The following is a 23,497-nucleotide window of genomic DNA, read 5'->3' as shown; positions in this document are numbered from 1 at the left end:
ATCTGTGCTGCATTTTATGTACATGCTCAGTAGTGAGGCAGTGCTGTGGAGTCATAGGTGAGATGAATCTGTGCTGCACGTTATGTACATGCTCAGTAGTGAGGCAGGGCTGTGGAGTCGTAGCTGAGATGAATCTGTGCTGCACTTTATGTACATGCTCCGTAGTTACCAGTGCTGTGGAGTCATAGGTGAGATCATAGAATCATAGAAACGTAGAGTTGGAAGGGACCTCTTGGGCCATCTGGTCCAACCTCTTGCTCAAAGCAGGATTCGCTAAATCATCCCAGTCAGATGTCTGTCCAGCCTCTGTTTGAAGACTTCCATTGAAGGAAAACTCACCACTTCTTGTGGCAGCTTGTTCCACTCATTGATCACTCTAACTGTCAAAAAGTTTTTTCTAATATCTAATCTGTCTCCTCCCATTCAGTTTCATCCCATTGCTTCTAGTCTTTCCTTGTGCAAATGAGAATAAAGTTGATCCTTCTATAATGTGACAGCCCTTTAGATATTTGTAGACAGCTATTAAGTCTCCTCTCAGTCTTCTCTTTTGCAAACTAAACAATCCCAAATCCTGCAACCTTTCCTCATAAGACAGGGTTTGCAGACCGGTCACTATTTTGGTTGCTCTTTTCTAACTTGCTCCAGTTTGTTGATGTCTTTTTTAAAATGTGGTGCCCAAAACTGGACACAATATTCTAGATGAGGTCTGACCAAAGAAGAGTAGAGGGAAATAATGACTTCACGTGATCTAGACTGTATGCTTCTGTTAATACATCCTAGAATTGCATTTGCCTTTTTTGCTGCTGCATCACACTGTTGACTCATATTCAGTCTGTGATCTATTAGTATACCCAAGTCTTTTTCACATGTGCTGTTGCTTAGCCCTATTCCTCCCATTCTGTATGTGCTTTTTTCATTTTTATTGCCCAGATGTAGTACTTTGCATTTTTCCCTGTTAAAAACCATTCTGTTAGTTGCTGCCCACTTCTCCAGTTTATTTATATCTTTTTGAATCCTCTCTCTTCTCTAGTATTAGCTATCCCTCCTAGCTTTGTGTCATCAGCAAATTTAATCAGTTTACCCTCAATTCCTTCATCTAAATCGTTGATAAATATGTTGAACAATACAGGGCCCAGGACAGAGCCCTGTGGTACCCCACTTGAGACATTGTTCCAACTGGATGTGCAGCCATTTACGACCACTCTTTGGGTCCGATCACTAAGCCAGTTATGAATCCACCTAACAGTTGCCTTGTCCATTCCATACTTATTCATTTTTTCAATAAGGATTGTATGAGAGACTTTGTCAAATGCTTTGCTAAAGTCAAGATATACTATATCTACAGCATTTCCTTGATCCACCCAATCGGTGATTCCATCATAGAAGGAAATTAAGTTAGTCTGACATGACTTGTTAGTTACAAACCCATGCTGACTCTGTTTAATCACTTCATTCTTATCCAGGTACTGACATACAAGTTGTTTAATAATTTGTTCAAAGATCTTTCCTGGTATAGAAGTCAAACTCACCGGCCTATAGTTGCCTGGGTCCACCTTCTTCCCCTTTTTGAAGATAGGAACAACATTTGCTCTTCTCCAGTCTTCTGGGACTTCTCCTGTTCTCCAAGAATTTTCAAAGATTATGGAGAGGGGTTCAAAAATTTCTTCTGCTATCTCCTTCAGTACTCTGGGGTGTAATTCATCTGGACCTGGAGACTTGAATTCATTTAGGTTAGCTAAGTGTTTCCTCACTATCTTTCTGTTTATAGATATCCTGGATTCTTCTATTCCCTTAATGGGACAGTGAAGAACAGTTGATGTTACATTTCCTTTCTGAGAGAAAACAGATGTAAAATAGGAATTTAAAAGTTCGGCCTTCTCAACATCCTGTCTTACCATTTCATCATTTTCATCCTGTAAAAATCCTATAGCATCTTTGACTTTTCTTTTACTTTTGACATATCCCCAAAATCCTTTATTATTGCTTTTGACATCTCTTGCAAGCCTCAATTCATTGTCAGCTTTAGATAATCTGATTTGGGCCCTGCAGGTTCTGCAGACAGCATTATATTCTTCTGTAGATATGCCTCCCTCTTTCCATTTTATAAACATTTTTTTCTTCCTTTTTAGCATGTGCTTAAGTTCTGTGTTCATCCATCCTGGCTTCCTTAAATGCTGCCTATTCTTCCCTCTTTTCGGAATTGTTAACAATTGTGCTTTCAGAAGTTCATTTTTCAAGATTTCCCATCCTTCCTGGACATTTTTGTCTTTAAGGATATCCAGCCATTGGATCCCTCCAATTCTCTTTCTGAATCCCTTAAAATCTGCCTTCCTGAAATCTAACCTTGACGTCTGAGTCTTCACAGGTCTTCCTCCTCTAGTTATGAATCTGTGCTTCACTTTATGTACATGCTCAGTAGTGATCAGTGCTGTGGAGTCGTATGTGAGATGAATCTGTGCTGCACTTCATGTACATGCTCAGTAGTGAGGCAGGGCTGTGGAGTCGTAGGTGAGATGAATCTGTGCTGCTCGTTATGTACATGCTCAGTAGTGAGGCAGGGCTGTGGGGTTGTAGGTGAGATGAATCTGTGCTGCACGTTATGTACATGCTCAGTAGTGAGGCAGGACTGTGGAGTTGTAGGTGAGATGAATCTGTGCTGCACTTTATGTACATGCTCAGTAGTGAGGCAGTGCTGTGGGGTCGTAGGTGAGATGAATCTGTGCTGCACTTTATGAACATGCTCAGTAGTGAGGCAGGGCTGTGGGGTCGTAAATGAGATGAATCTGTGCTGCACCTTATGTACATGCTCAGTAGGGAGGCAGGGCTGTGGAGTCGTAGGTGAGATGAATCTGTGCTGCCCTTTATGTACATGCTCAGTAGTGAGGCAGGGCTGTGGAGTCGTAGGTGAGATGAATCTATGCTGCACTTTATGTACATGCTCAGTAGTGATCTGTGCTGTGGGGTTGTAGGTGAGATGAATCTGTGCTGCACTTTATGTACATGCTCAGTATTGAGGCGGCGCTGTGAAGTCATAGATGAGATGAATCAGTGCTGCACGTTATGTACACGCTCAGTAGTGACCAGTGCTGTGAAGTCATAGATGAGATGAATCTGTGCTGCACTTTATGCACATGCTCAGTAGTGACCAGTGCTGTGGAGTCATAGGTGAGATGAATCTGTGCTGCACTTTATGCACATGCTCAGTAGTGACCAGTGCTGTGGAGTCATAGATGAGATGAATCTGTGCTGCACTTTTTGCACATGCTCAGTAGTGACCAGTGCTGTGGAGTCATAGATGAGATGAATCTGTGCTGCACTTTATGTACATGCTCCGTACTGAAGCAGGGCTGTGGAATTGTAGGTGAGATGAATCTATGCTGCACTTTATGTACATGCTCAGTAATGAGGCAGCGCTGCGAAGTCAGAGATGAGATGAATCTGTGCTGCACTTTATGTACATGCTCAGTAGTGAGGCAGGGCTGTGGAGTCGTAGGTGAGATGAATCTATGCTGCACTTTATGTACATGCTCAGTAGTGATCGGTGCTGTGGGGTTGTAGGTGAGATGAATCTGTGCTGCACTTTATGCACATGCTCAGTAGTGAGGCAGCGCTGTGAAGTCATAGATGAGATGAATTTGTGCTGCACTTTATGTACATGCTCAGTAGTGAGGCAGTGCTGTGGGGTCGTAGGTGAGATGAATCTGTGCTGCTCGTTATGTACATGCTCAGTAGTGAGGCTGGGCTGTGGAGTCTTAGGTGAGATGAGTCTGTGCTGCACGTTATGTACATGCTCAGTCGTGAGGCAGGGCTGTGGGGTTGTAGGTGAGATGAATCTGTGCTGCACTTTATGTACATGCTCAGTAGCGAGGCAGGGCTGTGGAGTCGTAGGTGAGATGAATCTGTGCTGCACTTTATGTACATGCTCAGTAGTGAGGCAGGGCTGTGGGGTCGTAGGTGAGATGAATCTGTGCTGCAGTTTATGTACATGCTCAGTAGTGAGGCAGGGCTGTGGAGTCGTAGGTGAGATGAATCTGTGCTGCACTTTATGTACATGCTCAGTAGTTACCAGTGCTGTGGAGTTGTAGGTGAGATGAATCTGTGCTGCACTTTATGTACATGCTCAGTAGTGACCAGTGCTGTGGAGTCATAGAAGAGATGAATCTGTGCTGCACTTTCTGTACATGCTCAGTAGTGAAGCAGGGCTGTGGAGTTGTAGGTGAGATGAATCTGTGCTGCACGTTATGTACATGCTCAGTAGTGAGGCAGGGCTGTGGAATTATAGGTGAGATGAATCTGTGCTGCACTTTATGTACATGCTCAGTAGTGAGGCAGTGCTGTGGTGTCGTCGGTGAGATGAATCTGTGCTGCACTTTATGAACATGCTCAGTAGTGAGGCAGGACTGTGGGGTCGTAGATGAGATGAATCTGTGCTGAACGTTGTGTACATGCTCAGTAGTGAGGCAGGGCTGTGGGGTCGTAGATGAGATGAATCTGTGCTGCACGTTATGTACATGCTCAGTAGTGAGGCAGGTCTGTGTAGTTGTAGGTGAGATGAATCTGTGCTGCACTTTATGTACATGCTCAGTAGTGAGGCTGGACTGTGGGGTCGTAGATGAGATGAATCTGTGCTGCACGTTGTGTACATGCTCCGTAGTGAGGCAGGGCTGTGGGGTCGTAGATGAGATTAATCTGTGCTGCACGTTATGTACATGCTCAGTAGTGAGGCCGTGCTGTGGAGTCGTAGGTGAGATGAATCTGTGCTGCATGTTATGCACATGCTCAGTAGTGAGGCAGGGCTGTGGAGTTGTAGGTGAGATGAATCTGTGCTGCACTTTATGTCCATGCTCAGTAGTGAGGCAGGGCTGTGGAGTCGTAGGTGAGATGAATCTGTGCTGCACGTTATGCACATGCTCAGTAATGAGGCAGGGCTGTGGAGTTGTAGGTGAGATGAATCTGTGCTGCACTTTATGTCCATGCTCAGTAGTGAGGCAGTGCTGTGGAGTCGTAGGTGAGGTGAATCTGTGCTGCACGTTGTGTACATGCTCAGTAGTGAGGCAGGGCTGTGGGGTCGTAGGTGAGATGAATCTGTGCTGCACGTTATGTACATGCTCAGTAGTGAGGCAGTGCTGTGGAGTCGTAGGTGAGATGAATCTGTGCTGCACTTTATGTACATGCTCAGTAGTGACCAGTGCTGTGGAGTTGTAGGTGAGATGAATCTGTGCTGCACTTTATGTACATGCTCAGTAGTGAGGCAGTGCTGTGGAGTCGTAGGTGAGATGAATCAGTGCTGCACTTTATGTACATGCTCAGTAGTGACCAGTGCTGTGGAGTCATAGAAGAGATGATTCTGTGCTGCACTTTCTGTACATGCTCAGTAGTGAGGCAGGGCTGTGGAGTTGTAGGTGAGATGAATCTGTGCTGCACATTATGTACATGCTCAGTAGTGAGGCAGGGCTGTGGAATTATAGGTGAGATGAATCTGTGCTGCACTTTATGAACATGCTCAGTAGTGAGGCAGGACTGTGGGGTCGTAGATGAGATGAATCTGTGCTGAACGTTGTGTACATGCTCAGTAGTGAGGCAGGGCTGTGGGGTCGTAGATGAGATGAATCTGTGCTGCACGTTATGTACATGCTCAGTAGTGAGGCAGGGCTGTGTAGTTGTAGGTGAGATGAATCTGTGCTGCACTTTATGTACATGCTCAGTAGTGAGGCAGGACTGTGGGGTCGTAGATGAGATGAATCTGTGCTGCACGTTGTGTACATGCTCAGTAGTGAGGCAGGGCTGTGGGGTCGTAGATGAGATGAATCTGTGCTGCACGTTATGTACATGCTCAGTAGTGAGGCAGTGCTGTGGAGTCGTAGGTGAGATGAATCTGTGCTGCACGTTATGTACATGCTCAGTAGTGAGGCAGGGCTGTGTAGTTGTAGGTGAGATGAATCTGTGCTGCACTTTATGTACATGCTCAGTAGTGAGGCAGGACTGTGGGGTCGTAGATGAGATGAATCTGTGCTGCACGTTGTGTACATGCTCAGTAGTGAGGCAGGGCTGTGGGGTCGTAGATGAGATGAATCTGTGCTGCACGTTATGTACATGCTCAGTAGTGAGGCAGTGCTGTGGAGTCGTAGGTGAGATGAATCTGTGCTGCACTTTATGTACATGCTCAGTAGTGAGGCAGGGCTGTGGAGTCGTAGGTGAGATGAATCTGTGCTGCACGTTATGCACATGCTCAGTAATGAGGCAGGGCTGTGGAGTTGTAGGTGAGATGAATCTGTGCGCACTTTATGTCCATGCTCAGTAGTGAGGCAGTGCTGTGGAGTCGTAGGTGAGATGAATCTGTGCTGCACGTTGTGTACATGCTCAGTAGTGAGGCAGGGCTGTGGGGTCGTAGGTGAGATGAATCTGTGCTGCACGTTGTGTACATGCTCAGTAGTGAGGCAGTGCTGTGGAGTCGTAGGTGAGATGAATCTGTGCTGCACGTTGTGTACATGCTCAGTAGTGAGGCAGGGCTGTGGGGTCGTAGATGAGATGAATCTGTGCTGCACGTTATGTACATGCTCAGTAGTGAGGCAGTGCTGTGGAGTCGTAGGTGAGATGAATCTGTGCTGCACTTTATGTCCATGCTCAGTAGTGAGGCAGGGCTGTGGAGTCGTAGGTGAGATGAATCTGTGCTGCACGTTATGCACATGCTCAGTAATGAGGCAGGGCTGTGGAGTTGTAGGTGAGATGAATCTGTGCGCACTTTATGTCCATGCTCAGTAGTGAGGCAGTGCTGTGGAGTCGTAGGTGAGATGAATCTGTGCTGCACGTTGTGTACATGCTCAGTAGTGAGGCAGGGCTGTGGGGTCGTAGGTGAGATGAATCTGTGCTGCACGTTATGTACATGCTCAGTAGTGAGGCAGTGCTGTGGAGTCGTAGGTGAGATGAATCTGTGCTGCACGTTGTGTACATGCTCAGTAGTGAGGCAGGGCTGTGGGGTCGTAGATGAGATGAATCTGTGCTGCACGTTATGTACATGCTCAGTAGTGAGGCAGTGCTGTGGAGTCGTAGGTGAGATGAATCTGTGCTGCACTTTATGTACATGCTCAGTAGTGAGGCAGGGCTGTGAAGTTGTAGGTGAGATGAATCTGTGCTGCACGTTATGCACATGCTCAGTAGTGAGGCAGGGCTGTGGAGTCGTAGGTGAGATGAATCTGTGCTGCACGTTATGCACATGCTCAGTAGTGAGGCAGGGCTGTGGAGTTGTAGGTGAGATGAATCTGTGCTGCACTTTATGTCCATGCTCAGTAGTGAGGCAGGGCTGTGGAGTCGTAGGTGAGATGAATCTGTGCTGCACGTTATGCACATGCTCAGTAATGAGGCAGGGCTGTGGAGTTGTAGGTGAGATGAATCTGTGCGCACTTTATGTCCATGCTCAGTAGTGAGGCAGTGCTGTGGAGTCGTAGGTGAGATGAATCTGTGCTGCACGTTGTGTACATGCTCAGTAGTGAGGCAGGGCTGTGGGGTCGTAGGTGAGATGATTCTGTGCTGCACGTTATGTACATGCTCAGTAGTGAGGCAGTGCTGTGGAGTCGTAGGTGAGATGAATCTGTGCTGCACTTTATGTACATGCTCAGTAGTGACCAGTGCTGTGGAGTTGTAGGTGAGATGAATCTGTGCTGCACTTTATGTACATGCTCAGTAGTGAGGCAGTGCTGTGGAGTTGTAGGTGAGATGAATCTGTGCTGCACGTTATGTACATGCTCAGTAGTGAGGCAGGGCTGTGGAGTTGTAGGTGAGATGAATCTGTGCTGCACTTTATGTACATGCTCAGTAGTGACCAGTGCTGTGGAGTTGTAGGTGAGATGAATCTGTGCTGCACTTTATGTACATGCTCAGTAGTGAGGCAGTGCTGTGGAGTTGTAGGTGAGATGAATCTGTGCTGCACGTTATGTACATGCTCAGTAGTGAGGCAGGGCTGTGGAGTTGTAGGTGAGATGAATCTGTGCTGCACGTTATGTACATGCTCAGTAGTGACCAGTGCTGTGGAGTTGTAGGTGAGATGAATCTGTGCTGCACGTTATGTACATGCTCAGTAGTGAGGCAGAGCTGTGGAGTCGGGAGGCAGTGATATTGAGGAGTCGGAGGTTTGGTTTACTGATTACACAACTCTGGATGTTGCAACCTCACAACTATACAAGATGTGTTAATAGATTCGCTGTGGGGTCATAATGTCATCAGCACTGATCACTTCTGATGCAGAAGTGAATGGTGCCAGATAATCTCTTAAAAGGAACAGGTTAACTGGAAATTTCTAACTAGCCATGGCTAGGTCTTCAAGTCAGAACATTTTTAAAGGTAGTCCGAAAACCGCTTTATTTTCTAAGGCTTACAGGACAGAGAAAGTTTAGCTTATATATAAGTCCTATACAATAAATTGCTACTAAGTACAGACTGATCAAGAATATTAGTAATAATAGCACAATGTTCAGAGTAAATGAAATGCAATGTTCTAGTACGAATGTATCTTTGTGCATTAATTAAAGCTGTATTCAAAGCCAAAGGTGAAATGAAAATGTATTTTAACCAACATCCCGTGGTCCAGTAATATAAATCACCCTCTTTTTACTCCAGCTTATTTAATTAATCCCTTCGCATGGCGTCCCATGGAGTATTAATACATTGTGGGGAGGATGCTGTACTATTATGGCGAAATCCTTTGTGGGTGTCAGCTGTAATGTAGAGCTGACAACGTGCTGTCATGGCCAGGAGCGGAAATAGCAATTATACTAGCCATTTAACTCTTTAGATGGCATGGTTAATAGCAATTGTGGCCCTTGGTAGTTTTGTTCAGAGAGGTGGACCCCACTGACGCTTTTTTCCTGCATCTGTAACTTATAAAATACCAATGCTCACTGCTTTTAGTTGACACATTACGTGCGAGACACGTGTTAAATACCTAGGTCACCAGGGGGTGTGGCCTGGCGCGGATGTGAGAGGACGTGAGGCTGAGGAGCTCCACTGTCATTCTGAAGAATAATCCTTAATAGGCCGACATAACAGAGACCCGTGCACACTTACTGCTGTGGTGGGTGCCCGAGGGCTGAGTGGAGACACCGGGAGTGAAGAAGAGTGCGGAGATGGGGAGGAGGAGGCAGAAAGACGTCGGGGAGGACGGCAGTGTGGCTGCACAAGATGGCGCCGGGAGAGTGGAGGAGGCACAGAGACTGACTGAGAACTATGGCAGAAGGTCACAAATTATCCAGAAGCTGCAGCGCTTTGCAAGGGAAGATGAGGGGGGCACCGGAGAAGGTACTGTGCTGGAGGGAGAGAGAATGAGCAACGAAGCTGCAGGAGAGGCTGAAAGGAGGGGGGAGGGGGAGTCACTGTCTCTGAGTGTGCATCTGAAGAGGAGGATAGTGAAGCTGACGAGGAGGGCCCTGAAGGGGAACCAACTTTAAAAGATGTCTTTCTGGTGGTATTGTCCTGTAAAAAAACACTGACTAAGTTGAGCAGCCGGGTTGATAATATTAAGGAAGAAATTATTGGAATTAAAGAGGCACTAAACAAGGCGGATGCTAGGATGGGTGCTGTGGAAGAGAGAGTGAGCACCACTGAGGACACTGTAAATAAAATGCAGAAAACTCAGAACCAGCACACGCAAAAGATTTCAGAAGTGCACTTAAAACAAGATGATCTAGACAATAGATCTAGGAGAAACAATCTTAGATTTGTGGGATTCCCGGAAAAAGTAGAGGGTAACGACCCCACTGACTTTACTGAGCAATGGATCCTATCTAAAATTGGCAGAGACACACTCTCCAGGGTGTTTGCGGTAGAGAGAGCACACCGCGTTCCCCTGCAACCCCTCCCTCCGGGTAGTCCCCCCCCCCGTACAATGTTGGCCAGGATACTTAACTGCAGAGATAGAGAGACTATCCTCCGGGAGGCTAGGAAGAAGGAGGACCTCATATTTAATGGACGCCGTATTGAAATATATCCGGACTATTCAGCAGAGGTTCAGAAAATGCGGATGAAATTTGGCGAGGTCAAGAAAGGACTGAGAGTGCTGGGAGTGAAGTACTCTGTTATATCCCGCCAAACTGAGAGTAGCAGCTTTGGGGTCTGTTCAGTTTTTTCCAACCCCAGAGGAGGCCGTCAAGTGGATGGAAATCAACCACTCCAAACTAAGGGCTGAGAAAGAAGGAAAAGGCTGAAGAAGAATTTTTCGGACATTTTTTCTCTATTTTTGAATCTGTGCCCCGCGACGCCTGGGTACTCAGATCTATTTTTGGGTCGTAGATCCTGGGTTTTTTTTTTTTTTATGTTTATTGAATTATCCATGTTAGAAAAAGTTATGTGGCCTATTGGGCATGTTTGTATGTGACGGTGGGAGCGATGTACGCCCAAGTGAAGGAGGTTCAGTGGCTATACGAGGGCTCACAGTAGCTAGGTGCCAGTTGCACCCTCTCTCGTTGGAGAGAGAGAATCTGTTATACGGGGAAGGAGGGAAGGGGGGGGGCGGGGGGGATCAGGGGGGGATATGTTGTGGGAGAGTTTTCATACTGCAATGTGATAAAGGGACTACAAGAGACCGACTACAACTGATGTTCATAGGACATAATGAGTGGTGATACAAGAATTCTAAGTTGGAATGTGAGGGGGGTTTCAGATCCAAGTAAAAGAGCAGCAGTCATGGCAGAAATTAGAAAGCACAATCCAGCTATTACGTGTTTACTAGAAACTCGCTTGATTAAAGGAAAAGAAAAATGGTTAGAGAAAAAATGGATTACCCGGGCCTATCACTCTATGTATTCGGCCTACGCGAGGGGAGTCTCTGTACTGATACATTCTCATGCTCACTACGAGGAAATTGAATCTTACGTAGATAGGGATGGGCAGTTTGTTTCCCTGAGATGCCGAATTTCTGGTGTATGTGTGATCATAGTGGCACTTTATATTCCACCCCCATATTCGAAAAAGAAACTACAAGAGATTTTTGAGTGGACGGGGAGGGGAGGGGAATGTCCGGTGTTAATATTAGGGGACGTTAACAATGTCATGAACGAGTATTGGGATCGTGTGGGAATCGGGGGAATTAACCCCAGGAAGGATAGGATGACTCCATTCGGGACATATGTTAGTGAGATGGGTATGATAGACTTATGGAGAGTGCGGAATGAGGGGAACAAATGCTTTTCGTGTTATTCGTCCTCGTATCATGCCTTATCGCGCATAGACTTAGCATTAGGTAACAGGGGCATGGACGGAATAGTTGGGACGGTGGAATATTTACAGAGAGTTATCTCCGACCATAAGGCAATTGAAGTTAGTTTGAGACTGGGAGTGGGAAAAAGGAGGAGAGTAGGGGGGACAATACATCCGGAATGGCTCAAATGTCTTAATATGGAAATTATTAAAAAAGATCTTATTGAATTCTTCCAATTAAATGAAGGTTCTGCTGACTCACTTATAGTGTGGGATACCATGAAAGCATATTTAAGGGGACTATTCAAACGAGATATTTCGAGACGTAAGACACAAACGAGACATGTAAACCAAGAGACTACAGACAGATTGAGCAGGGCAGAGGAGGAAATGATACATAGGCCCAGTATCGCCACTAAAAAAGCATTAAAAGAAGCACAAGAAGAAGTAAATAAGTTATATTTACAAGGGATAGACAAGAAAAGGGCATTCCAGAGAGCACTGTTCTATGATGAAGGGGAAAAGGTGGGACACTTACTATCAGTGATATCTGCGGTGCAGAAAGGCTCCACACAGATATATAAAATTGTCAAGGAGGATGGGGTAACTCATAAAGCCACCTCTGGGATATTGGAATGTTTCCGGGAATACTATGTAAAATTATATACCTCAGAATTGGGGGTTAGAGAACAAGAAATGGATAGATACTTACAAGAGATGGAGATACCTAAGTTAGATGATACTGATAAACAGAATCTGGAAGAATTATTTACTGTAGAGGAAGTGGAGAAGGCTATTCTGTCATTGGCAAATAATAGGTCACCTGGCTCTGACGGTATCCCGGGAGAAGCATATAAGGAACTAATAGAGGTCGTAGCACCTAAACTTAAGGAGGTATTTGAAGATGCAGCGGAGAGAGGGGCATTGCCGAGGTCTATGAGGGAGGCCGTAATTGTGGTTATTCCTAAGGAGGGGAAAGATGCCTCATCCGTTGAATCCTATAGACCCATCTCGTTATTGACGTCAGACGTTAAAATATTAGCTAAAATGTTGGCGATAAGAATGTCTGGGGTTGTTCAAAAATTGATACATCCAGACCAATTGGGTTTTTTACAAAATAGATCTACCGCCATTAACCTACGTAGACTCTTTCTAAATATGCAACTCCCGGCAGATAATGAAGGGGAAAGGGTGGTGGCCTCGCTGGATGCACGAAAGGCATTTGATAGGGTAGAGTGGAATTATCTATGGGCAGTATTGAAGTTAATGGGATTCGGACATAGATTTATTTCCTGGATTAAATTATTATACGTGGATCCAAAGGGGTACATTAGGATTAACGGGGAGACCTCGGAGTCGTTTGGGTTGTTCAGAGGAACTCGTCAGGGATGCCCCTTATCGCCGTTGCTATTTGCGGTGGCGATGGAGCCATTAGCGATTAAAATTCGTAACTCCACAGAAATACAGGGCTTCAGATATGGGAATCTGGAGGAAAAGATTGCCCTATACGCAGATGACATACTCCTTTTTCTGCAAGATGGGGGAGATTCGTTGACTAAGGTTATGGCCCTTATAGAAAGATTTGGATCCTTTTCCGGATTGAGAATTAATTGGGACAAATCATGTATCATGGGGATTGACCGGGAATTGGGATGTCCACATATAGGTGGGGTGGATGGACAGCTGAAAGTAGTTAATGAATTTAAATACCTCGGAATATGGGTATCAATGCCTATATCTAGATTTCTCGAATTAAACCTGGATCCTTTATTAGTTAAATTTAAAGCCAAGATGACAGCATGGTGTAAACTAGTATTGTCAATAGTAGGGAGGACGAACCTACTTAAAATGATAATGATGCCTCAGTTGGTGTATATTCTCCATAATACCCCGGTGTGGATCCCAAAGAGAAGATTTTATAAAATTAATACTATTTTTAGGGAATTAATTTGGGGGGAAAAAACAAGCAAAAATTAAACTGGAAGTGCTCCAAAGGGGGAAGGAGGGCTGGCGGCACCAAACCCATGGATATACTTTATAGCAACGCAAGGGCAGCACTTCAGAGGTTGGCAAGAGGAGGGAAATTTAAATGTTATGGGAAAAATTTTGGCCCAACTGACCAATAAAAAAATATTAATACAGAGTCTGGAGGCGGGATGCTTTGTGAGTCATGGAAAAGGACTACCTACTTTTAGGTTAATGCATAAAATATGGCAAAATATTAAGAGTCTTAGAGGAATTGGGGAATTGACGACATACACGCCTATTTGGGATAATGCAAGCCTATCAGAACTGTGTAAATTGAAGGATTTTGGTGATTGGGAGAGGAAAGGATTGCAATATATGTGGCAGTTACTGGAGGGGACGGAAATCAAGCCATTTTCTGTATTAAAAGAGGAGTTTGGGCTCTCGAGGAGTTTGGGGAGTTTCGATACCTCGGTCTCAGGCATGCATTCCAGGCACAGAAACATATGACACATATGACGGTACAAAAAGATGTTGTGTTGGATTATGTGTGCGCGTCTGGGGGTACGAGGGGAGTTATTTCCACCATTTACCGGGACCTATTGTACTCCCACATGATTAGGTTTCCCCTAAAGGCAAAAGCTAAATGGGAGAGGGAAGTGGGACAGATAGAAGATGAAATATGGGACACTATATTAGAATATATACCCAAACTTTCATTGAGTGAACCGGGTAGGATATCGCAGCTGTACATTATACATAGAACGTATAAAACCCCGGAACTTATGGAAAAAATGGGCCTGAGGGACAATGCGGAATGTCCAAGATGTAGAGTTGAACCCGCGGGAATGTTACACATGCTCTGGTCCTGCCCAAGACTCTCTTCATATTGGGGGGAGGTTATTGAACAAATTGAGAAGATATACCAATGTGGAGTGGGAAGGGACCCCATAACGTGTGTGTTGGGGTATGTGGAGGAAGTGTCTGTGGGAAATGCATATAAGCCAATTATAGCAAAACTTTTATATGTTGCCCGTAAACTGATCGCACAAAAATGGATCGATGCCGAGCCCCCGACGGTTGGGGAATTTATTGTACGAGTGAACAATGTAGTTCGGTTAGAAGAAAGAGTTTATAGACGATGACACAAAGAGGTGCATTTTGAAAAACTTTGGTCTAAGTGGTTGCAGTAGAGTCAACCTTATTGAGAATGTCTTATGGCAATTAGGCTTGGGGGGCGAGGGAGGAGGGAGGAGGGGGGGCTTTCTTATGAGGGGGGTAACTCGAATGTCGTATATCTTTTTTGTATATGTTCTGGATTTTGCATAGGCTTTTGCCTGCATGTAATGTAAACGGCATTTGAATATAATAAAAAATCTTTGGTTCAAAAAAAAAATACCTAGGTCACCTGCCTTTGCCTGCTAGAGAGTGAGAGGACGACTTTTTGATATGCCATACAAGAGAACATCGGGATACTGTGTGTAACATCGTCCTGTTAGTTGTTAGGGTGTGTGCACACGCTGCGGACTCTGTTGCGGGTCCGCAGGAGATTTTGCTGCATTGTACAGTACCTTTATTTCCTAAGTAAAAAAAAAACCGCTGTGCACATGCTGCGGATTTTTCCGCGTGGTTTTGCTGCGGTTTACAATCCGCAGCATGTCAATTCTTTTGTGCTGAACCGCTGCGGTTTCACACCTCATCCATTGTAAAACCACAGGGCAAATCCGCAGATAAAGTCCTGCGGATTTATCTGCGGATTTTACTACAAAATCCGCAGATCCAAAAAACTGTGTGTGCACATAGCCTTATAGTTTTGTGCATAAGAGGCAGAGTTATAGTAATTATTCTTATACATAGAAACATTATTATAGAAGTTATATTTTTCTACATATTGGGCCATATTATAGTAATTACATTCTTATACATGGGGGCCAGTCTTATAGTAGTTTTATTCTGGTACGTAAGAGCTGTATTAAGTTATATTCTAGTACTTAGAAGGCAGTATTATAGTAGTCATATTCTTCTACATAGGGTAGTACTATAATAGTTATATTTTTGTATATGGAACGGTGTTATAGTAGTTATTCTTGTCCATAGGGGCAATATTATAGTAGTTGTCCATAGGGGCCGTAATATATTAGTCATATTATACATGGAGGCAGTATTGTAGTAGTTATGTTATTGTATATAGATTGCAGTATTATAGTAGTTATTAGTAGTTATTCTTGTACATAAGAGCAATATTTTTGCAATTATATACTTGTACATGGGGTCTGTATTATAGTAGTTATATTTGTGTACATGATGGCAGTATTATAGTACTTATTTTTTTCTACATATGGGGCTATATTATAGCAGGTATATTCCTGTGCATGGAGAAGTATTATAAAAAAGACTTGAGCACCAAAGGAGACCGAGGCTGTTAATTCTTCCAGTTCTAAATTTACAGTATTGAGATCTGGCATAGGAAGAAATATAAAATGTGAGATGTTTCGGACGATAAAGAGTATTTGTTGGTCGAAATAGAAGATTTGGAAGTATTATAGTAGTTATATTCTTATATATAGGGGGCAGTATTATTGTAGTTATATTCTTATATATAGGGGGCAGTATTATAGTAGTTATATTCTTATATTAGGGGCAGTATTATAGTAGTTATATTCTTATATGGGGACAGTATTATACTAATATTCTTATATCTATAATGGGCAGTATTGTAGTTATATTATATAGGGGACAGTATTATATTAGTTATATTCTTATATATATGAGGCAGTTTTATAGTAGTTATATTCTTATATATGAGGCAGTATTTATAGTAGTTATATTCTTGTATATGGGGCAGTATTATAGTAGTTATATTCTTGTACATTAAAGCATTACAGTAGATACCGTATTACAGACAGGCAGTGTTACGGTAGTCATACTCCTCTACATGGTGGCTGTATTATAGTTGTTATAGTCTTCTCCATGGGGGCAGTATTATAATAGTAGTTATAGCTTTTTAAATAAGGAGTAATACAATAGCCGTTATATACTTGTACATAAAAGGATTATAGTTGATATAGTTTCACAGAGGGGCATTATTATAGTAATCATACTCCTCTACATGGTGGCAGTGCTATTATAGTTATTCCTGTCCTTAGTGCAGTGTAATAGTAGTTATTTTTGTGCACATAGGGAGTTTTAAAGTTCAAAGTTGACTAGCTGTAAGTAGAAGAAAGAAGAGCAGTCAGAAGGAGGAGGGAGATTCGGAGTATTGCACATAGTAAGTCTTTCTTTATATCTTTATAATAATGATATGTATTGAAAATTTGTACCGTAATTATAATTTTTGGAGCTCTACAGTTTTTAGTCTACAGTTGTGGCCAAAAGTATTGACACCCCTGCAATTTTGTCAGATAATACTCAGTTTCTTCCTTAAAATGATTGCAAACACAAATTCTTTGGTATTATTATCTTCATTTAATTTGTCTTAAATGAAAAAAACACAAAAAGAATTGTCCTAAAGCCAAATTGGATATAATTCCACACCAAACTTAAAAAAGAGGGTGGACAAAAGTATTGGCACTGTTCGAAAAATCATGTGATGCTTCTCTAATTTGTGTAATTAACAGCACCTGTAACTTACCTGTGGCACCTAACAGGTGTTGGCAATAACTAAATCAGACTTGCAGCCAGTTGACATGGATTAAAGTTGACTAAACCTCTGTCCTGTGTCCTTGTGTGTACCACATTGAGCATGGAGAAAAGAAAGAAGACCAAAGAACTGTCTGAGGACTTGAGAAACCAAATTGTGAGGAAGCATGAGCAATCTCAAGGCTACAAGTCCATCTCCAAAGACCTGAATGTTCCTGTGTCTACCGTGCGCAGTGTCATCACGAAGTTTAAAGCCCATGGCACTGTGGCTAACCTCCCTAGATGTGGACAGAAAAGAAAAATTGACAAGAGATTTCAACGCAAAATTGTGCGGATGTTGGATAAAGAACCTCGACTAACATCCAAACAAGTTCATGATGCCCTGCAGTCCGAGGGTACAATAGTGTCAACCCGTACTATCCGTCGGCGTCTGAATGAAAAGGGACTGTATGGTAGGAGACCTAGGAAGACCCCACTTCTTACCCCAAGACATAAAAAGCCAGGCTGGAGTTTGCCAAAACGTACCTGAAAAAGCCAAAAACGTTTTGGAAGAATGTTCTCTGGTCAGATGAGACAAAAGTAGAGCTTTTTGGGCAAAGGCATCAACATAGAGTTTACAGGAGAAAAAAAGAGGCATTCATAGAAAATAACACAGTCAAACATGGCGGAGGTTCCCTGATGTTTTGGGGTTGCTTTGCTGCCTCTGGCACTGGACTGCTTGACCGTGTGCATGGCATTATGAAGTCTGAAGACTACCAACAAATTTTGCAGCATAATGTAGGGCCCAGTGTGAGAAAGCTGGGTCTCCCTCAGAGGTCATGGGTCTTCCAGCAGGACAATGACCCCAAACACACTTCAAAAAGCACTAGAAAATGGTTTGAGCGAAAGCACTGGAGACTTCTAAGGTGGCCAGCAATGAGTCCAGACCTGAATCCCATAGAACACCTGTGGAGAGATCTAAAAATGGCAGTTTGGAGAAGGCACCCTTCAAATATCAGGGACCTGGAGCAGTTTGCCAAAGAAGAATGGTCAAAAATTTCAGCAGAGCATTGTAAGAAACTCATTGATGGTTACCGGAAGCGGTTGGTCGCAGTTATTTTGGCTAAAGGTTGTGCAACCAAGTATTAGGCTGAGGGTGCCAATACTTTTGTCTGGCCCATTTTTGGAGTTTTGTGTGAAATGATCAATGTTTTGCTTTTTGCTTCATTCTCTATTGTGTTTTTTCATTTAAGACAAATTAAATGAAGATAATAATACCAAAGAATTTGTGTTTGCAATCATTTTCAGGAAGAAACTGAGTATTATCTGACAGAATTGCAGAGGTGTCAATACTTTTGGCCACAACTGTATGAGACACAGATGCCCAGGTTGTTGTTTTTTTTTTGTCTAGAGCATTGCTAGTACATAGCACAAAGTGACACAAATGTATTTATTAGACTGCAATCAAGAACTCCCTTGACTAGGAATGATTTATCAATCGATCGTTCCGAGCAGCCGTGTGGCGTTTCAGGATGGTGCCATGAATCAAGCAATGCTTCACTGAATCCTACACATTTATCAGAGCTGCAAAGTCAGGAGTGGCCCCAGAGAGGCAGCAGACCGCATGGCTCAAGGGCCACCGTGTGCCCAACTTTATAAACAAATTATCAAAATATTGACTTTTCTAAATTACTATGATTATTCGATTATTTGCAGCACCCCACTGTGGAAGGCTATTTCAGAATCGCTGCTATTTCTCATCCTTACTTAGAGCCATTAGCGCACTGCTTTTATCACTCTGCCATCAGGAAAGTTCTATATATTTGCCTTTACAATTGGATAATTCATTATTCCATGCTCAATGTTTCATCTGGGACCCATCTGCTAGATACTGTAATGTGGATTTGCTTCTGACCTTATTTTTATATGTGGTCAAGGGAAACTGGCATGCCGAGCTCTGATTTCAGACAGAACGCTGGTGACACGCCGTTCTGTCTGTATCTGCCTGTCGGCGTGACAATGCATGTCTGCTTTAACCCCTTACTCCTTTCCCCCTAATTGAGCTGGGATAATGCTGGCTGTTACCTGTATGGAGCCTGCTCAGTTCCCTGCTCTGCTGCGTAGCTGCACATGTGTTGTTAGGTCTTTGCTCTGCTGTTTGACCATTCGCATGTGCGGTCACTGGTCACCGCTGTGGAAGCTGTACACTGGTTGTGAGGTCATTTGCAGCTGGGGCATGACTTTCCACGTGTGTCTAGGCTTGCAGACGATGCCAGGTGCTCTAAGCTGCAGTTACTGCACTGATTGTGCTGCAATGGTTTCTGTGCGTGCTTAGGGTGTGCGCGGCCACACCTCCCCTGCTTTTATCAGGGTTAGTGTGTACTTGAAATGCTGTCCCCAGCCAATTGCTGAGGGGCAGCTCCTTTATAAACTTACCTGCCCTATGGGCGGGGCCAGAGCTACTCACAACGCTCCTGGACTTTGCTATGTGTGTCTCGTGTCTGTGGACCTCGTCTGTCTCGGTTATGGTACCAAATTCCCTGGCTTGATTCCTGCTTTGTCCTGTTCCCTCGCCCTGCCCCGGAGGCGGTATATCCGGGCCTGAATCCCTGATCCTGTACCTGACCCCGTCTAAATTCGCCTTGGCCTGGAGGCGGTGTATCCTGGCTTGAATCCTTGATCCTGTATCTATCCCGTACCTGACTATGTCTGAACTGTCTGCTGTGTTATGTTCCTGGAATCCCTCCGTGTTTCGAGGTCCGCACCCAGTGACTCTGAGACTCTTGTAACCGGTGTTCCTTCTGAGCATCTACTATGCTGTGCTCTGACTACCATGCGGTGCTAGCTCCATGCAGGCCCAGCAATCCTGCGGTGATAGCACTATCACGCTTAAGTTCCTTCCTAGGTCCGATGCCTGGAGCCTATCGACCATAGTCTGGAACCTGATGACCGCTGCCTGGAGCTGGTGACTGTAGTGGTGCCTGTAGGTCGTGTTGGATGTCTGGAACCAAACGACTCCCGTCTGATGTCTGCCGGTGACTCTGATGTCCTGTGGGTGACCCTGATGTCCTGATGACCTCGTGTGCCCTGATGTCCTGATGACCTTGTGTGTCTTGATGTCCTGCCTGTGTCCCGATGTCCCGCTTATGAGTGCCTCGGTGATTCGATGGTGCCTTGGGGTCCACTGAGTGGTACCCTTCTGGGAAGTGTGGAATCGGGAGCCTGGTTTAGCCCTGTTTTGTCTATGTACTGTGACTTTACTTTAAGTAAACTTTACTTTATTTATACCTGAAGTTGTGTGGTGTTATCTAGTCCTACGTGCCTTCTTTGTCCTCATGCTCAGCTGCCACAGAATCCCGGTCGCTGCCTTTCCCTAGTTCGGGTAGGCCCAGGTCCCCCTCTGTGGTATAGAGGGTCCATATTGCGTCCCCGGGAGATGCCCGCCCCTCGCCATCGGCGTGGAGGCACCTGCTGGGCTGCGTCTGTGGCTGCATTCGTGACAGCTGGCTCCTTTCAGACGGTTCATTGCACGATCTGGAGAGATCTCCTAAGGCTGTGTGCACACGCTGCGGATTTTGCTGCGGTTCCGCAGCGGTTCTGGCCGCTGCGGACCCGCAGCAGTTTTTGCTGCGGTGTACAGTAGCATGATTCCCTATGGGAATCAAAAACCGCAATGCAGATGGTGCAGAATTTTCCGCGCGGATTATCTGCGGTTTTCAATCCGCAGAAAGAATAGACATGTCAATTCTTTCTGCGGATTCCCTTGCGGTTTGCCATCTCCTCCATTGAAGAGATGAAAAACCGCAGGGCAAAACCGCAGAGCAATCCGCAGGTATTTTGACCTGCAGTTTCACCTGCGGATTTTACAAAATCCGCGCGGATGAATCCGCACCTAATCCGCAGCGTGTGCACACAGCCTTAGGCTATGTGCACACGTAGTTTTTTTTGGTGTGCGGATTTTGGAGAGAAAACCGCAGGTAAATCCGCAGGACAAAAGTCCTGCGGTTTATCTGCGGTTTTGCCCTGCGGTTTTACACCTCATAATGGATGAGGTGTAAAACTGCAGCGTTTCTGCACCAATTGACATGCTGCGGATTGTAAACCGCAGCAAAACCGCGTGGAAAAATCCGCAGCATGTGCACAGCGTTTTTTAATCTCCATAGGAAATAAAGGTACTGTACAACGCAGCAGAATGTGCTGCGGACCCACAGCTGCAGAAACGCTGCGGAACAGCAGCAGAATCCGCACCGTGTGCACATAGCCTTAGAGACAGTGAAGGCTTTATGATTGTGGAATTACATAGTCTACAAGAAATATAGAATGACAGGAAAAACCACCCCAAGTGCTCTTCTTGTCTGCACAGGCTGCATTAGTACTTGGGTGCAGTGTGGTGTTGCGCCTCTGATCAGTTTCCTACCAGTGCTCCAAACTTTCTCCAAAGGCATAAGTGGGACTTGTCATTCTTTATCCCTCACATAGGAGCCTTTGAATAAAACCAGGGACCATTTTAACAATTATGGACAAGTTCTGATCAGAAGACATCTCCATCAAATCACCCAATTGTTTCTTAGAATATACATAAAAGATGTTCTAAAATTTCAACTTTAGGTAGAATGTGTATAGACTCTACCATTGTTTTCTCATTGCCTTTTAAAAGGGATTCTGCCCTCGCAGAATGAGTGTTCAAGCCAAGTACAGGCACTCGGTGCACCTTTGGCGTGGCCAAGCATTTAAGTTCAGCTTCCCACTGACTTGTTTTCCAGTTATTTCCACCCTTCTCTGGCTCTATGAAGCCAGAGCTGTCAGTCAGAGAGGGGAGAGGGGGTAAAGATAGAGGGACAATAAGTAGGTGGGGCAGTGCACTTAAATAATTGGCTCCGCCATGGTGCACCGAGCGCCTGTACTTGGTTTGAACAGTCATCTGTGCTGGTAGAGTCCGTTTAAGAAGAGTTGTTTAATGCAAACTCCTGATGCCTTTCTCTTTTTAATGGCATGAGGAGCCAGTATTGCGTGTATCTGCTTCCCCTGAGTCTGAACATCAACACTTGGGAGTATATTTCTTTAAAAGGGGTTATCCAGGATGCAGCCTGTGGACAGTTGTGATGTTTTTGGAAGAAAACCTTGAATTTTTAATCCTGAACAACTGTTTTAGGGTGAGGCTGTCGTTTTATACATGCTGCCCAATCTGCGGGCAGCATGTGTCAGGCACTGGCTGTATTATCTCAGCCAGGTATGTTTGATTCTGAAATGCTGTAACATTTCAAAGAAAAACATACTTTAAGGCAATGGAGACAAGCCGCACTGTAGAGTGGGACAGATGGGTTCCTGGCAGCTTCTCCCCGCTGCTGCCCTGGAGTGACAGATATCGCCCTATACGCTCACATATTATGAGCAAACACTGGAAAAAACAGCACAATGGAGTCCTAGCTGGGTAAAAAGACGATAACACTTCACAAATTGTGCTCACCTGGTAGGCCCAGTTTTACCCATTCCTTTCTAGTTTCTTCTGTGTATGCAAACATAGACAGAGACCTGTCAATTTGGGGCAGGGAGAAGATGCCGGGGACCCTCCTGTCCCACTAGTCTATAGCGCGGTCTTGGTCCCCAGTGGCTGCAGCACTTCAGAGTCAAACATACCCTGCTGAGATCACACAGCCAGCGGGTGATACATGCTCACTTTAAGGTAGATTCTTTATGAAGCAAACTTTTACAACATATCGGGGCTGAGACTGCACCCAGCATAGAAAGACATTTCCTTAAATTTGAATGCGTAATATAAGATGACCCCATAGAGAGCATAGTGGAGGCCCCCTGCTACATGGCATTCAACTGTAGCTCTGTTGATAGATCCAAGGCTGTTTTTGTGAAGTCGGATCCATGCATATGATCTGATCTCAGTTAATGTAGAATAAACCAAAACCCCCTAGAATGATTTAATTGTTCAATTTGTCTGAAAAATAGGTGGAATTTACTTGATACGATAAGTAAAGTTCCATTCTTTAACGTGAAATTTCAAATCAACGTTTCATCACCTCACGACTGGGTGGATACAAGCAAACCCAAATTTTAGGATCCATCCAGCCTTTGAGATGTTTCCATACCGTAATGGACGGCCACTTGCAGCATACAGCTCCCTTGGAAGCAGCTTGCTTTGCGCCCTTTGCTGTTTTCCTCTTTCCCATTTCAAGAAAATAGTTAATCATACATAATAATTCAGCAAAAATAATTCCACATTTCCTGAACCATAAAAGCAAAGCTACTAAAATGCATTTGTCTAAATTCGCCCCACTAGATGTCGTGCAGAAATAACCCTAATGGACAGTCATTCCCTATATTACTCCACCAGCTCAGTGATAAGATATCATAATATGTGGAAATTACAAAGCAAATACAATAGAGTCTTATGACTCTTGATCTTGTTTCAGATCCCCCCCCCAAAAAAAAAGTATTGATTATAGTTATTTATACCTCCTCTCATTTTGACAGACAGCCCTAATTCTACTTGTCACTTAATAGCGCCCATTAAGTAGATGGTTGTCAAAGGTGCTGTTCATCTGCCGTTACAAAATGTAGGCTACAAGGCATTTTTCCTATTTTCTGATGTACCTTAATGTGTGGATGGCTTTTTAAATCCTCAGGGATCCTACATAAGCCATTAAGCATTATCAGAAGAACATTCTTTCGGAACTTCACATCCTGTGTCACTCAGATCTGGGGTGTTACTTTG

At 44.4% G+C, this 23,497-nt stretch overlaps 1 protein-coding gene across 4 annotated transcripts in view; it reads left to right on the top strand.

Moving 5' to 3' along the window:
• Positions 1-23,497, top strand: part of ATP6V1H (ATPase H+ transporting V1 subunit H) — a 215,105-nt gene that overhangs the window by 176,641 nt on the left and 14,967 nt on the right. The window contains exon 15 of one of the 4 annotated variants that reach the window (XR_012233809.1): positions 16,333-16,420. The exons of the other annotated variants lie outside the window; for them this stretch is intronic. The gene's annotated coding sequence lies outside the window, so the exon portion shown is untranslated. The remainder of the gene's footprint in view (positions 1-16,332; positions 16,421-23,497) is intronic. 4 annotated transcript variants of the gene reach the window in all.

This window comes from Dendrobates tinctorius, unplaced genomic scaffold, assembly GCF_039654945.1.
Source record: "Dendrobates tinctorius isolate UK_male_01 unplaced genomic scaffold, ASM3965494v1 ptg000081l, whole genome shotgun sequence".
Classification (NCBI taxonomy): Eukaryota; Metazoa; Chordata; class Amphibia; order Anura; family Dendrobatidae; genus Dendrobates; species Dendrobates tinctorius.
This window is presented reverse-complemented; position numbering and strand designations above follow the sequence as displayed.